This window comes from Nansenia antarctica (assembly GCF_963989245.1).
Source record: "Nansenia antarctica genome assembly, chromosome: 5".
In the NCBI taxonomy this organism is placed as follows: domain Eukaryota; kingdom Metazoa; phylum Chordata; class Actinopteri; order Argentiniformes; family Microstomatidae; genus Nansenia; species Nansenia antarctica.
This window is the reverse complement of record NC_137690.1, coordinates 51,197,264-51,207,349: the sequence shown is the minus strand read 5'-3', so window position 1 is coordinate 51,207,349 and position 10,086 is coordinate 51,197,264. Positions and strand designations below refer to the sequence as shown.

Here is a 10,086-nt window from a genome sequence, read left to right as displayed (position 1 = left end):
TTTATCCTAAGCGACTTACAACAAATTAATTTGTCTAAGTAAGTGAATCATCTATCCATCAGGCATCATAAGAAAAAGTAATCTATGCTAGGACCAGCGGCCATTGGCAGTCACAGTGCTAAAAGAAGGAAGAATTACTTCTTTTTTTTATTTACGCCCCAACAAAACTGCTGAACATAGCGAATTCAGGTCAGTAAGGTCAGTAATATATGCATCATCATAGCACTATATTGGCAGAAAAATAAGAAGTAGAAACAAGAAAGCCTTGTCTCAAGACCCCACCCCCACCCTCCATCTCACTACTGATGTTAAGAAAACCAGAGATTTAATCATCATCAGCATTTTTGTTCTGTAACATGTAATATGTATCTGGCAGAAAAAGAAATAAAAAAACAAGAAATTGTCAGAAGAACTAAGACTTCTTAGCCTCTCTTTGCATTTTTCAGTGATGTTGATAGATGGTCTAAATCATTAGGGGTGACGTTTTTGACAACCTGGGTCTGGCTATCACAGTTGTGTTAAAGTATTGCAGATGCTCCAGAGCTGCTAGGGCGGTTTTCGCTCGCTGCCAAGCTGCCCTGTTGTCCTGGACTGAGAAGAAACAGGGCTATTCAGATACCCATAACACATGAACACAACACCGTTGGATTTCTCAGCTGTCAGGCTGAGGTTCTTGGTCGCCCCTTTACACCACTGTGATTTGCCAGCGTGTGTGTGTGTGTACTGTGCTGTTTGTTGTGTGTGTGTGTGTGTGAGTGTGTGTACTGTGCTGTGTGTGTGTATGTGTGTACTGTGCTGTTTGTTGTGTGTGTGTACTGTGCTGTATGTGTGTGTGTGTGTGTGTGTGTACTGTGCTGTTTGTTGTGTGTGTTTGTTGTGTGTGTTTGTACTGTTCTGTTTCTTGTGTGTGTGTGTGTGTGTGTGTGTGTGTGTGTGTGTGTGTGTACCATGCTGTTTGTTGCATCATCTGTCACATCTGACGGCTCCGTCTGTGCAGAAACCAATGGCCCTAAAGTTACCCTGTTACGCCAACACAACTGGACATTAATTCACTGAATGTCTCCTATGCCAAACCCTTAACAGCCAGGTTGTACACACCATCCCAACCCCATGGCCCCCTTATCTCAGGAAGGAGACACTTCTCAGGAAGGAGACACTTCTCAGGAAGGAGGGTATCGGGCCTTCTAGGCCCTTCTGTGGGCCCATCTCTACATACCAAAGTGCTCCTACCTGTAGCAGCGTGTTTGCCATCTACCCAAAATCTATTTATTGCTGCATCATTCATTAAAAAAACCCTCTAGGCTACAAGCCAGTCAACAGTGTTTTTAGTGGCCAAGCCAGTATACAGTGCTGCACTATACAGACATGCTGAATCTGACATTTAATAAAGCTTCTTCACCAGGAGAACAACATGTACAAAACTGTTGTTGAGTGTTCAACCTGAGAAGGTTGGGCTGATGGCGGTTACAGTATTACCAGTGTCATACTGTGGATAAGGTATCATTCCTGCCACACAGGTGATTTAGCCATTACACCCGCCAAGTGCAGGCGCCGGTGTTTATTAAATGAATAAAACTGCATATGCAACGAGCAAGGCTAATCAGCGACACTGGGACATGTTTAGCTAGCTACAGTAGCCGTATAGAAAGAGAAAAAAGAAACAAACACACACCGACTGCCCTTCTCGTGCTAACATGATGTAATGCTTAAAGCAGCAGCAATATCTTTATTGCTGTAATATAATTTCACAACTAAACACGCTTCACAACAATCAATCAATCAATAACCTTGCTATGAGTAAAGTTTAGCGTGGCGTAATTGGAATGGGACAAGTATTACACATGTGGCTTGTCTGTCTTGGCGGTTTTGATTTGGCCATGTTTTTCCCGACGGCGGAAAATCAGTACGGAGGGAGGAATGTGTCTCATTGTTGGCTAGCTGCTTTATGACTTACTGTGTTATGCATAAGATGATGACTACTGTAACTTGAATTTGGATGACTGATTATATGTTTTATGGTTGTTTTGGTATTCATTTGTTTTTTACATGCAGCTAAAAAAAAAATTATATATATATATCCATCACTATTCTATCATTATGACTGCCAATGGCCCCTGGCCCGAGCATAGATTACTTTTTCTTGCGATGACTGATGGATAGATGATTCAGGTACTTAGGCAAATGTATTGGAAGTTGCTTTGGATAAAGGCGTCTGCTCAATGCCAAAAATGTAAATGTAAATGCCCTGATTGGCTTAGGGTCACTGAGGGTTACTTTGTTCACTGAAAATCAATGAGAAGCGGCAGTCCTTTCAGTCTAAATGGCAAGCCTTGTTTACAATAGGCTTGTGTTAGCCAAATGCCTCAAAGGACTATCATTCTGGTGAAGATTTGGACTAAAACGAACAAGAGGGGAGGGTTGGGGTGAGCTGGGTGGGGGGAGGGGGGGATACCCTTCATAAATGTAATTATTTTGACAGTGCTGCTGACCTATACTTTTGTACAGTGTAATTTCCACTATATGCTGCAAGTGAATGTGTGTTGGTTCGGTTGAAAAATCAATAAAAACTATTCAACCAAAAAAAACAATATAGGCTTTTTTGGTAAAACTATGACTTACTTACTTAAGACCAGAGATGCACCGATCCAATACTGAGAACATGCCGTGGTTTCCACACAGATTGGGCTACTTTGAAAACTAGGTTGCGGGTGGCAGGTTTTTGGGCGACTGTTGCCGCCACATCATTTGTCTTTCAAAAATAAAATTCATTCCACTGTGACCTGCTGCTTGAGACTGTCAGGCTGTGCAGGAAGCTGAATGAGTGGGTGGGTGGGTGAGTAGTGCGGAGGGAGGGTCAAGTGTGTGTGTGTGTGTGTGTGTGTGTGTGTGTGTGTGTGTGTGTGTGTGTGTGTGTTGAAAAGGCGCGACAGCAGCTGGCAGCCAAGCTGACTGAGTGAGAGAAGTAAGCGCTCACGTAGTGACTGAGATTTAGAACAACGAATGAACAAGTATGTTTGTCCCATTTCACAATGATATCTTTGTAAAATAACAAACAAACAAAAAAACATACGTTTTAGCATTCAGTATCAATCACTTCTATAGTTCACATTCAATAATTTGGTGTGACGAATCAATAACAAAGGAAGAAATACATAGAACAAGGTAAAGCAATTTCACCAGTTATATGTAGAATGTCTTTATAGAGACATCTATTGTATATGTGTTGCAGAAAGAAAACCTTAACCAGATTTTTTTTATTTCCCCAAGCCAGCTGCTGTTTCAGGGAAAAATATAACACAATGTGATTTATGGAAAACAAGTCCACAAGAAAAACAAAACTACGCCACGAGAAAAACCAAAGCCTGGAAGATGAAAGCACAAATAAACGTTAAGAAAGAAAAAGGAAAAGAGAAAAAAAAGGGCATGTCACATGGAGAACAACTTGTTCAGTGTAGTGATAGATCAACGCTGCCATCCCTCCTCTACATAGGGCTGTCAATTCAATCTGACAGTGTCAACTCAACACGTCTACCCATAAAATCACCACAAGAATGCTTCATGCTTGCTGGATAGGATGATGAATTCGTTTAGAATTCATCAATTGAAAGTTGCTCTGAACTCATCAATTGAAAGTTGCTCTGTTTTCACAGCATGACATCACATCCCAGAGTCTAGCTTTTAAGCGTTGAACACCTTACATGGTGACCAGCCCCTATGCCAATAATATTACTGAATCAACACTATTATAATATTACTATTCTATATTTTAACCTCTTTCGTGGACAAGGAGCTGAAAGGTAAATGCTAGAATAATAACCAACCATGTACTGTAGCACCCGATTTGCTCCGGCTTTTCTCTCATAGGATTACACTGAAATCATTCTGGACACAATGCATGCAGCGTTCCAAAGGGCAGACCTTTCAAAACGTACCTCTTGGTAGCATACCACGCAATGCCCCATACAAATCCAATTATGTTGACTCAGTTATCGCATTAAACTCAAAAGCAAAACAGGGTGATAAAACTGTTGTGCCCAGTTCCCACAAGGCCCCAAGGCCACATACTCAGATGATCGAACCAGCTTTCCTAGCAAACACCCGGATGTGGTCACGATACGGTACAGGCCATGGGTGGTCCATGATGACAGGACACAGAACAGCAGCAAAAAGGGACATTCAACAAACATTAAGGTATCTGAGGACCTAGGTTCACAGTTACACATTAAAAGGGGGAATTCCACCAAAGATTTACAATTTCATATGTCGTTCTTCACCATCACCACCAATAATTGTTAGAGTATTATGTCAGCATGCAGCTTGTTCCAATTACAGTGCTCCTTGTGGGGGGGACGACATTACAGTGTTCCTTGGGGAGGGAGGACATTACAGTGTTCCTTGGAAGACACTGAAGTACAGTCATGAGCACACTGAGGCACATTCTTAATGACAATGACTCTTTCCACTTCCTCTACAAGTCTATGGCAGTGTACAGCAAGAACCAAAGCTCATACCAGAAGTAGCTTTGAGAGACTGCTACTCACCATTCAAGTATTTTCAATTGAAGTCAATAGAGAAATCAGTGTTTTAATGAATGGAAATTGAATAATCTTGTTAAAGGGATGGCGTGCCGTCAGGTAACATCACTGTTAATGGGCGTGTTTTACAGGTGAGAGAATCAGACCTGAAGATGTAACCTCTAGATAATCGCACTCAATGGCTAGGAAATAAAGTAACCAACCAGACGACCAAGAGACGCTAATGAGATTCTGGAATTTACACTGCGTCTGAACAGTGTTGCATTTCAGAATAAAAGCATTGTATTTGAAACTTTTGCATTTCAGAATTTCAAGGGAATTTAAGCATAGAAGAATTGGATTCCTGGTAATTTAATGTGTTTCCCTGGGATATACACACACCGCCCCTTTGCCCTGCCACTCACAAAGTGCCCTCCTAGAAGGTCACCCACCCCCCATATACCTATGGTTAAGTAACATTGTGGTGGTGAATACATGCCACAGCAATGAGAGAAAAGTTTCCAACTATCAAGTTTTAAGTAACAATATCCAGCAGCTCATGTTAGATTGCTTTCTTCATTTGTTTAAAAGCATTTTAGTACAGTAATAGCTGAAACAACCCCTGTCCTGAAATGTGCACAATTTTACACATGCATAGCAACACATTTGTTAACATGTTATGCATTATATTGATAGTCTATGTGTCAGGAAGAAATATAAAGGACTACACGGATGTATGGAATGTTTATTATTTATTTACGTATTTAATAATGTGTTAATGACCTCCCCATGCTTAATTGAATCTGCTTTTGACATTACAGGCACATTAGTGTGTGTGTGTGTGTGTGTGTGTGTGTGTGTGTGTGTGTGTGTGTGTGTGTGTGTGTGTGTGTGTGTGTGTGTGTGTGTGTGTTTGTGTGTGTGTTTGTGTGTGTGTGTGTGTGTGTGTGTGTGTGTGTGTGTGTGTGTGTGTGTGTGTGTGTGTGTGTGTGTGTGTGTGTGTGTGCATTGATGCATTGATTTCAGTTAGTGTGTATTACCTGACACAATTAGGCAGACAACCTACTGACCAAGAGCCAGTATGCATGTAGACCCATAATTCCCCCACAGTCTCCCACCCCACCCCAATACAATCTTGTGAGGTCTGCAGGGGGACATTTTATTCAGTTTAAAATCAGGGTTACGGGTTTAAATAAGGATTACAGCAAATACTGTAGGCTACTTCTATATGTTCTGTAGAATGCATCAACATGTGTAATAAAACGACAAACGTAATGTCAATATAGCAAATTATCCAGGCACTGAAGGGCTACAAATTCGTGTCATAGAAAGTTCAACAGAGGGAGCAGTGAGTTCAGCGGACAGGCTATTTACGTAATTCAGCATGCAAGTGTGCATAATAGGCTACATTTCCAGCAAGCTCATTAATTTAAATTAAACCGCTCGTATCAGATGACAACATTATATCTTAATGCATATCCAATCGGTGTAGTTATTGTTGGCTACTTACAACTTCAGCTCTTCAGCTCTTGCTTTTCTCAACAGCTTGCAAATTGACATACATTTTTCACCCGGCGTCATTGCGTAGACAGTCAGTTGACCTGAAATACCCTCAGCAGAATGGCAGAATCGCAGAGAATTCTGATACAGTGTATGTACCGAAATGCTATCTACGGAATCTCAGGAGGGACAATTATGTCCAAAGCACTTTCACTCACATAATATCATAAAACATTTTTCATCAGATCGAAATGACATTACTGTAACAATTTACAGCAGACTATCCAGTAAAGAGTGACTTGAAATTCAGACTTTCCAGAACGAAAGTAACATGTTGTAACAAACATCTATTACTGAAATTCCCCGATGATGTCAAGTAGGTAGTATACCCTGTCCATGCTGTCATGTGACAGCCTAGTCGGCAAACTTCAGAACATGGTGAGTTTTTATAGACAGACAGACAGACAGATAGACATATAGATAGATAGATAGATAGATAGATAGATAGATAGATAGATGGATAGATTGATAGAATGATAGATAGATAGGTACTTTATTGGTCCCGAGGGGAATCCAGGCGTTATCACCACGTGTACAATCAAAACCAGAGCTCAGTAGAGTGACAACAATCTATTTCCTCATGAACTAAAGCAATAACTCTCCCTTAACATGTAAACTACTATGCCAAAGGGTGTGGCAAATTACGTATCAACTTTCCATAGAATAAGTCTGCATCCAGTCGAGCAGGCTTTACTACTGTAAGTGTCTGGTAAAAGAGATTAGGCTGCAACAAACTGTAGCCCTATTCATTTAACCTAATCATTAGGCTGCATGCGTCATGTGTCAAATCTTATAAGATGTCTCTTCATTCATTTCTCTTCATTCATTTCAACACTTTACGTAAGCCTATTTTGGCTTATGGCCACTTATATGCAATCACGTACACGTCAAAGACTCCATAATTGGGCCCTATTACACTGTGAGCAGACACGTATGTGTTTTCCTATTAGCAAGTTAAAACATAGGCTACAAGTTAACAAACACAAATATTACACAACTGCTATTTATTGACCCGATTCGCTTGATAAAAGTTACATTTTGGGTATCCAGATGTTCTCCGGCTCTATGAATTCCATAACGCACTGTAGAGTTTTTGGGCATAGGCTGTGTTCAAAAGACTGAGAACGATTCACAATATTAAAACAGCCTATCTTTGACATGCAAGGTTCATAACAATTGCTAAGAATGGACCGCAAAATACATTAGAAACAACACCTATCTGCTCCAAAATGATTCACATCCGCCTACATTGCCTAACCTTGATATCAGACGGCCATTAACAATCACTTATTCAAGTGTGCTCATGACCCAAAAAATAAATAAAAATTCCAGAAAAGAGGCTTCAAAAGTGAGAGTGTCGTTATGAAACACAAATCACTAATGCAGGCAAGAGCGCAGGAAAGTATTTACACCGACTAATTTCATTCGACAACATTTTAGCGTACCGAAATATTGACGTTTCAAAGCCTTAAAGTATGCAAGGCTACCGACATATTGACGTTTCAAAGCCTCAAAGTATGAAAGGCTACATACCACATCCGCAGCTCGCACACACGCAAACGTTATTTCCCGACACACCGCGGGTGCATTCTCTCCAAGCGGCTTCCTACGGGTACACTTTGTCTTGGTACCTGAGAGCAGGACGTTGAACGGATGCAACGTGTGCCCTGGAATGACCCAACGAAGCGAGTAGCTACGCGAGAGAGTCGAGATAGATAAACTTCAACATGGACCCGGGAAAAACCTACTGAACTGACAATTGCAGCACACAGATTGATCGCTATGGGGAATCAGCGAGCTCCAACGCGCTGTCACGAACCTCAAATGCCTCGCCCCTTCATCTCTGCTGCAAAAATGAAACAGAAATTGCTCAGATTGTTTTAGATCTGCGAAATCTGCAGAACAGCACAGACCTAATTATTGACAGTTTGTGCCTGTCTGTGTCCTAGGCTACTCCGGAGTAACCTTTAACATTTTACTTTTATTTGACATATTCATTTACATTATACGCCTACAGTATTGCCATTATTTTTTGAAAAATTACATTTAGGAGCACTGCATGCTGCCCGTCTAAATGTAAAGCATCCCCTCGAGCTATTTTTCTTCCTCATAGTCTTGACTAAACCGTAGATCCTTTGTAATAATATAATTACTCCACCTTTCATACTTTGACTGGTTAGAATTAGTGGATATTTAAACCTGGTAGCTTGCCATACAATTATATTTAACATAGACCACCCTGTATACCAGTACAAATAATGTGCACATGTGTAATGTAAATATGTTATGTTTAAACAGATTTCAACACTATAGCCTACATGGTTTGTTTTCAAAGACATGGTTTTGATGAGGTAGGACAGTATGTAGAAATATGTTCTCAAAGAACAATGGTCATTGTTCTGTCTATCTGTCTATTGGCTATCAAATCCTTATTGTGTCTTTAATGCCCTGCTGTTCTGCATAAAAGAATAGCAGAACATCTTTGGATGTTAACCGACATCAACAAGCCAATACTTTCACTCAGCTGTTACATTCAATCCAATTATCTTTTTATGAGTTTGGACATTAGTACTGAATGTAGCTCCCCCCATAAATTCATTGTGGTGTATTTCTGCATTTTCTGTCAATAACAATATGCCACATATCAGCCATACTTGGAGCTGATCAGTTGTGGTTGTCTGTTCTCTGATATAGGAGCCTATACATTGCAGTGATGTTTGACCTGGGAGCACTTCAAGTGTGCTGTCGTGCTTTCAGTGATGCAGATCAATTCTGGAAAAGTATCAGTTGCACAGAGAGGACGTTTGGGTTGGAAACAGATGCCCTCTATTCTACACTATTGCCACCAGTAATTTCTTTATTCAGTCTGTGAAGTTATCTAACACCCAATGTGACAACTCAGTCAAAATATTTGAGTAAGAAACAACAAAATCTAAAGCAGCTTGAAAACCTCTAAAGTATATGGTTTTCATAATGTGTTCTGTAAAACATAAATCATCACCGATAACACATTTTATTCATTTATTCATAAACTGCAGGACAGGCTCATTGTAATGCATGGAATGGAATCAGGAATGGTATCAAACATGTGTGTTTGATACCATTCCTGATTCCATTCCATGCATTACAATGAGCCTGTCCTGCAGTCTTCCGATTTCTACCTCACCAGCCTCCTCTGACTGGGTTAGAGTTAGCATTTTGCTCATCGGCCAGATCCGAGATGTGATATCTGGCCCTGATACCTTCTTGTTGTTACTGGGCCACTTTTGGTCTTAATGTGGGGGACCAGTGCTAGATGAGAGTTGGAACTTTCCACATGGACCAGATCTGGTACTGTATGGGCTGATTAGCTCATATGTTCCCATTGCTACTAGGCCAGTGTAGGTCTGAATGTGAGGGATTTTTGACTGGATGGTCAGTTTGCTTATTGGCCAACTCTGGCTTGAGGTATGTAGCTCAAATAAATGACTGTTATTTCTTGGCCACTTTGGGAATTTGCTAAGAAATGCAATTACGCTTGATATATTATGTGCACATTAAAGCCTGAGTTGCACACAGTTCAGATGTTCTAAGAATTTAGAACAATGGAAACACACAAACTGGCGTGGGCACACAGAAGTGACAACATCTGAAATTTATAACTGAAAGCATAAGATTTATGCTGATTTTAGCAGTTTTGCAGCTGGCCACAGTCACATTTATCAAAACCAGTCAAGATGAGAGCAGTAGATTACCCTAAATGGTCTGTGTGTTTAGTAATACCCAGCACATTTGGGGATGTCTACTAATTTCAATGAATTAGTCTCAAATTTGGTGAGTGTGACCAAACTGACAATCTGATCTGAATTCAGTTATGAATACATGTGTTCCATTCTCAGATTTTGTCAGATTATGTGTCTGTGACGCACTCACACTCTTGAGATCAGTGGATATTTAATCAGACAGACCATCTGTGTCCCAGACTATGACAATAACAAATGACTGGACTGATACAACAAAATCGATACACATA

The 10,086-nt window shown here is 40.5% G+C and overlaps 1 protein-coding gene across 2 annotated transcripts in view; it reads right to left on the bottom strand.

The window, feature by feature from the left end:
* The window catches only part of thrb (thyroid hormone receptor beta), a 77,693-nt gene extending 69,948 nt beyond the window's left edge, over positions 1 to 7,745 (bottom strand). For both annotated transcript variants that reach the window (XM_080532993.1, XM_080532995.1), the window contains exon 1: positions 7,608 to 7,745. The gene's annotated coding sequence lies outside the window, so the exon portion shown is untranslated. The remainder of the gene's footprint in view (positions 1 to 7,607) is intronic.
* Between the last annotated feature and the right edge of the window lie 2,341 nt (positions 7,746 to 10,086).